The sequence below is a fragment of the Amblyraja radiata genome, chromosome 13 (assembly GCF_010909765.2).
Source record: "Amblyraja radiata isolate CabotCenter1 chromosome 13, sAmbRad1.1.pri, whole genome shotgun sequence".
Classification (NCBI taxonomy): Eukaryota; Metazoa; Chordata; class Chondrichthyes; order Rajiformes; family Rajidae; genus Amblyraja; species Amblyraja radiata.
Genome location: NC_045968.1, coordinates 15,118 through 22,335, shown reverse-complemented (window position 1 = coordinate 22,335; position 7,218 = coordinate 15,118). Strand labels below are relative to the sequence as shown.

General features: G+C 44.5%; 1 long non-coding RNA gene across 1 annotated transcript; it reads left to right on the top strand.

Moving 5' to 3' along the window:
* Nucleotides 1-979: 979 nt before the first annotated feature.
* LOC116980153 lies at nt 980-5,325 on the top strand. Its single transcript, XR_004413862.1, has 3 exons — nt 980-1,135; nt 1,971-1,977; nt 5,271-5,325. It is a non-coding gene; the product is annotated as an uncharacterized LOC116980153 (long non-coding RNA).
* Nucleotides 5,326-7,218: the final 1,893 nt, after the last annotated feature.

Here is a 7,218-nt window from a genome sequence, read left to right as displayed (position 1 = left end):
ACAACCCCCTGAAGGATTGGACAGATGACTAATCGGGTCGGGAGCTCTCAGTCTGAAATACGGGGGAGAGCTGGAAATGAGGTGGGGGTTGGGCACTGCCTGACAAGTGATGGGTGGATTACAGGTGAGTGGGTGATGGGCAAATGGATGGAGTAAGTGCCAAAGGCTGAAGGTGAAAGTGATCAAACATGTTGGATAAGGACAAGAACTGTGAAATGTAAAACTAGGGCGAGGTGGGGTTGGAAGGTAAAAGGGAAATATGGGACAGTTGAGAGATGAGCATACTTCCCTTCATTGACTAAGTAATAACTAAATAACATTAACTAAATAATAACTAAATAATAACTAAATAGTAATAACTAAGAAATACCAACTAACTAGTCCTTGTACGCTCATCTCTCAAACAGTTCCATATTCCCTCTATCCTTCCACCCATCTCCCCTAGTTTCATATTTCCGTTCTCTCCTTATTTGGCATTTTGTCCCTTTCACCTTGAGCCTTTGGCACTCACTCCATCCATATGCTCATCACTCCTCACGTGTACCATCTATTTCCTTGCTGGCTTTGTCCTGCATGCCTCTGCCTCTTTTCACTCTCTTTCATCAGTCTGAGGAAGGTTGCTGACCTGAGGTGTCATCTGTCCATTCCACTTGCAGTCAGGCAGATTGTGCCAGAACTGCTGAATGCCTCCAGCACTTTGTTTTTGGACGGAGCCATGTTCCCCAGTTGTAGTTGGCTCCTGTTACAGGGAAAGTAGAGTTCAATATATTTGACGGAAGCTCTGGGGGGTTGGGTTTTTCCAGGTATTTTTAACCATCTGGACACCACTGAATGTTTGTTTATATCTAACGTTTTAAATGTCCACGTGAAGAGTGAGGCATCGGGCAACAAGGTTGGGAGAACATTTGTGAAATATAATGGGTATTTGATGTAACTGGGGTGTTGCTGTGCTTGTAAATTGTGTCAGTGTTGGAGCAACGCGATGGGTGCAGCAACATTGCTGGAGAACATGGATTGGTAATTCTGGGTTGGGACTCTTCAGACCTTAAACTCTTAAGATAGTCTAAATATATTGGACTACCTTAATATTGGTCCAACCTGTAGGAGTCCTGACTGCAGAGACACAATGGTCCTGGTTGGAGATACTTCTCCAGGCATTGTCCACATGTCCAAGTGTTTTTACCTTGAGGACTAGAATCTTCTCACCCAGGACTGTCCGACCAACTGAGTTACTCCCGCACTTTGTCTAATTGTAGAGAAGGACGTTGAAACATTTCAAACATTAAAATGTTAATTTGATTTTTCAGCATCAAGTCTTCCTGGATTTGGTCTTTATGGATATCTTAGGAGGATAAGGTACGTATTTCTAACCCTCTTCAGTTTAATGGGATAAATGTGTTCAATTATTGATGGTTTTTCCAAATTTGTTTCTTCAACATCTAGGAGCTCGTAGTCTCTGGTAGAGACCGATGTCGGGAAGCTCCAAAGAACGCAAAAGGATCAACTAGACCCCGAGTGAGCTGGGATTGAACCCCCCCCCCCCCCCCCCCCCCCCATGCAGGACCCCCGACACGGACGGCCCGACCGCCGGCTACAGGAGTCAAGTTCGTGCCGTCAACGGAAGGCTCGAGGCCCCAGACCAAAGAAGGGAAGAGTTTGAACTTTGTGTTCTTTTGCTTTTTATTGGTATGAGTGTCTGGTAAATGAAATTCCTCGTGTTGCAAAGCACTTTTTTTTGCAACACGAGCCACTCCATGCTTGAATCGTGAGTAAATACACAGTGCTGGAGGAACTTGGTGGGTTTGACAACCCCCTGAAGGATTGGACAGATGACTAATCGGGTCGGGAGCTCTCAGTCTGAAATACGGGGGAGAGCAGGAAATGAGGTGGGGGTTGGGCACTGCCTGACAAGTGATGGGTGGATTACAGGTGAGTGGGTGATGGGCAAATGGATGGAGTAAGTGCCAAAGGTTGAAGGTGAAAGTGATCAAACATGTTGGATAAGGACAAAAACTGTGAAATGTAAAACTAGGGCGAGGTGGGGTTGGAAGGTAAAAGGGAAATATGGGACAGTTGAGAGAGGAGCATACTTCCCTTCATTGACTTAGTAATAACTAAATAACATTAACTAAATAATAATAACTAAGTAATAACTAAATAATAACTAAATAGTAATAACTAAGAAATACCAACTAACTAGTCCTTGTACGCTCATCTCTCAAACAGTTATATTCCCTCTATCCTTCCACCCATCTCCCCTAGTTTCATATTTCCGTTTTCTCCTTATTTGGCATTTTGTCCCTTTCACCTTGAGCCTTTGGCACTCACTCCATCCATATGCTCATCACTCCTCACGTGTACCATCTATTTCCTTGCTGGCTTTGTCCTGCGTGCCTCTGCCTCTTTTCACTCTCTTTCATCAGTCTGAGGAAGGTTGCTGACCTGAGGTGTCATCTGTCCATTCCACTTGCAGTCAGGCAGATTGTGCCAGAACTGCTGAATGCCTCCAGCACTTTGTTTTTGGACGGAGCCATGTTCCCCAGTTGTAGTTGGCTCCTGTTACAGGGAAAGTAGAGTTTAATATTTTTGACGGAAGCTCTGGGGGGTTGGGTTTTTCCAGGTATTTTTAACCATCTGGACACCACTGAATGTTTGTTTATATCTAACGTTTTAAATGTCCACGTGAAGAGTGAGGCATCGGGCAACAAGGTTGGGAGAACATTTGTGAAATATAATGGGTATTTGATGTAACTGGGGTGTTGCTGTGCTTGTAAATTGTGTCAGTGCTGGAGCAACTCGATGGGTGCAGCAACATTGCTGGAGAACATGGATTGGTAATTCTGGGTTGGGACTCTTCAGACCTTAAACTCTTTAGATAGTCTAAATATATTGGACTACCTTAATATTGGTCCAACCTGTAGGAGTCCTGACTGCAGAGACACAATGGTCCTGGTTGGAGATACATCTCCAGGCATTGTCCACATGTCCAAGTGTTTTTACCTTGAGGACTAGAATCTTCTCACCCGGGACTGTCCGACCCACTGAGTTACTCCAGCACTTTGTCTAATTGTAGAGAAGTACGTTGGAACATTTCAAACATTAAAATGTTATGTTAATTTGATTTTTCAGCATCAAGTCTTCCTGGATTTGGTCTTTATGGATATCTTAGGAGGATAAGGTACGTATTTCTAACCCTCTTCAGTTTAATGGGATAAATGTGTTCAATTATTGATGGTTTTTCCAAATTTGTTTCTTCAACATCTAGGAGCTCGCAGTCTCTGGTAGAGACCGATGTCGGGAAGCTCCAAAGAACGCAAAAGGATCGACTAGACCCCGAGTGAGCTGGGATTGAACCCCCCCCCCCCCCCCCATGCAGGACCCCCGACATGGACGGCCCGACCGCCGGCTACAGTAGTCAAGTTCGTGCCGTCAACGGAAGGCTCGAGGCCCCAGACCGCGGGAGACCAAAGAAGGGAAGAGTTTGAACTTTGTGTTCTTTTGCTTTTTATTGGTATGAGTGTCTGATAAATGAAATTCCTCGTGTTGCAAAGCACTTTTTTTTGCAACACGAGCCACTCCATGCTTGAATCGTGAGTAAATACACAGTGCTGGAGGAACTTGGTGGGTTTGACAACCTCTGAAAGATTGGACAATGACTAATCGGGTCGGGAGCTCTCGGTCTGAAATACAGGGGAGAGCTGGAAATGAGGTGGGGGTTGGGCACTGCCTGACAGGTAATGGGTGGATTACAGGTGAGTGGGTGATGGGCAAATGGATGGAGTAAGTGCAAAAGGCTGAAGGTGAAGGTGATCAAACATGTTGGATAAGGACAAGAACTGTGAAATGTCAAACCAGGGTGAGGTGGGGTTGGAAGTTAAAAGGGAAATATGGACAAGGAGTTGAGAGATGAGCATACTTCCCTTCATTAACTAAGTAATAACTAAATAACAATAACTAAATAATAGTAATAACTAAATAACAATAACTAAATAATGATAATAACTAAATAGTAATAACTAAGAAATACCAACTAACTAGTCCTTGTACGCTCATCTCTCAAACAGGAGTTCCATATTCCCTCTATTCCTTCCACCCTTCTTTCCTGGTTTCATATTTCCGTTCTCTCCTTATTTGGCATTTTGTCCCTTTCACCTTGAACCTTTGGCACTCACTCCATCCATATGCTCATCATTCCTCACGTGTACCACCTATTTCCTTGCTGGCTTTGTCCTGCGTGCCTCTGCCTCTTTTCACTCGCTTTCATCAGTCTGAGGAAGGTTGCTGACCTGAGGTGTCATCTGTCCATTCCACTTGCAGTCAGGCAGATTGTGCCTGAACTGCTGAATGCCTCCAGCACTTTGTCTTTGAACAGAGCCATGTTCCCCGGTTGTAGTTGGCTCCGGTTACAGGGAAAGTAGAGTTTAATAGTTTTGACTGAAGCTCTGGGGGGTTGGGTTTTTCCAGGTATTTTTTAACCACCTGGACACCACTGAATGTTTGTTTATAACCATATAACCATATAACAATTACAGCACGGAAACAGGCCATCTCGGCCCTACAAGTCCGCGCCGAACAATTTTTTTTCCTTAGTCCCACCTGCCTGCACTCATACCATAACCCTCCATTCCCTTCTCATCCATAGGCCTATCCAATTTATTCTTAAGTGATACCAACGAACCTGCCGCCACCACTTCCACTGGAAGCTCATTCCACACCGCTACCACTCTCTGAGTAAAGAAGTTCCCCCTCCTGTTACCCCTAAACTTCTGTCCCTTAATTCTGAAGTCATGTCCTCTTGTTTGAATCTTTCCTATTCTCAAAGGGAAAAGCTTGATCACATCAAGTCTGTCTATCCCTCTCATCATTTTAAAGACCTCTATCAAGTCCCCCCTTAACCTTCTGCGCTCCAGAGAATAAAGACCTAACTTATTCAACCTATCTCTGTAACTTAGTTGTTGAAACCCAGGCAACATTCTAGTAAATCTCTATATCTAACATTTAAATGTCCACGTGCGTTAGGTTTAGGGTTAGGGCAACAAGGTTGGGAGAACACTTGTGAAATATAATGGGTATTTGATGTAACTGGGGTGTTGCTGTGCTTGTAGATTGTGTCAGTGCTGGAGCAACTCGATGGGTGCAGCAACATCGTTGGAGAACATGGATTGGTAATTCCGGGTTGGGTTAAAGTAGTCTAAATGTATTAGACTACCTTAATATTGGTGCAACCTGTAGGAGTCCTGACTACAGAGACACAATGGTCCTGGTTGGAGATGCATCTCCAGGCATTGTCCACATGTCCAAGTGTTGTTACCTTGAGGACTAGAATCTTCTCACCCAGGACTGTCCGACCCACTGAGTTACTCCAGCACTTTGTCTAATTGTAGAGAAGGACGTTGGAACATTTCAAACATTAAAATGTTATGTTAAATTGATTTTTCAGCATCAAGTCTACCTGGATTTGGTCTTTATGGATGTCATAGGAGATAAGGTACGTATTTCTAACCCTCTTCAGTTTAATGGGATAAATGTGTTCAATTATTGATGGCTTTTCAAAATTTGTTTCTTCAACATCGAGGAGCTCGCAGTCTCTAGTAGAGACCGATGTCGGGAAGCCCCAAAGAACGCAAAAGGTTCAACTAGACCCCAAGTGAGCTGGGATTCAACCCCCCGATGCAGGACCCCCGACACGGACGGCCCGACCGCCGGCTACGGGAGACAAGATCGTCCCATAAACGGAAGGCCCGAGGCCCCAGACCACGGGAGACCAAAGAAGGGAATAATTTAAACTTTGTGTTCTGTAGCTTTTTATTGGTATGAGTGTCTGGTAAATGAAATTCCTCGTGTTGCAAACATACTTTTTTTTGCAACACGAGCCACCCCATGTTTGAATCGTGAGTAAATACACAGTGCTGGAGGAACTTGGTGGGTTTGACAACCTCTGAAGGATTGGACAAATGACTAATCGGGTCGGGAGCTCTCGGTCTGAAATACGGGGGAGAGCTGGAAATGAGGTGGGGGTTGGGCACTGCCTGACAGGTAATGGGTGGATTACAGGTGAGTGGGTGATGGGCAAATGGATGGAGTAAGTGCAAAAGGCTGAAGGTGAAGGTGATCAAACATGTTGGATAAGGACAAGAACTGTGAAATGTCAAACCAGGGTGAGGTGGGGTTGGAAGGTAAAAGGGAAATATGGGACAGTTGAGAGATGAGCATACTTCCCTTCATTAACTGAGTAATAACTAAATAACCATAACTAAATAACCATAACTAAATAACCATAACTAAATACCACCAAATAAGAATAACTAAGTAATAACAATTAACTAGTCCTTGTACGCTCATCTCTCAAACAGTTCCATATTCCTTCTATCCCTTCCACCCATCTCTCCTAGTTTCATATTTCCGTTCTCTCCTTATTTGGCATTTTGTCCCTTTCACCTTGAGCCTTTGGCACTTACTCCATCCATATGCTCATCACGCCTCACATGTACCACCTATTTCCTTGCTGGCTTTGTCCTGCGTGCCTCTGCCTCTTTTCACTCGCTTTCATCAGTCTGAGGAAGGTTGCTGACCTGAGGTGTCATCTGTCCATTCCACTTGCAGTCAGGCAGATTGTGCCTGAACTGCTGAATGCCTCCAGCACTTTGTCTTTGGGCAGAGCCATGTTCCCCGGTTGTAGTTGGCTCCTGTTACAGGGAACGTAGAGTTTAATATTTTTAACTGGAGCTCTGGGGGGGTTGGGGTTTTTCCAGGTATTTTGTAACCATCTGGACACCACTGAATGTTTGTTTATATCTAATGTTTAAATGTCCACGTGGAGAGTAAGACATCGGGCAACAAGGTTGGGAGAACACTTGTGAAATATAATGGGTGTTTGATGTAACTGTGGTGTTGCTGTGCTTGTAGATTGTGTCAGTGCTGGAGCAACTCGATGGGTGCAGCAACATCGCTGGAGAACATGGATTGGTAATTCTGGGTTGGGACTCTTCAGACCTTAAACTCTTAAGGTAGTCTAAATGTATTAGACTACCTTAATATTGGTCCAATCTGTAGGAGTCCTGACTGCAGAGACACCATGGTCCTGGTTGGAGATGCATCTCCAGGCATTGTCCACATGTCCAAGTGTTTTTACCTTGAGGACTAGAATCTTCTCACCCGGGACTGTCCGACCCACTGAGTTACTCCAGCACTTTGTCTAATTGTAGAGAAGGACGTTGG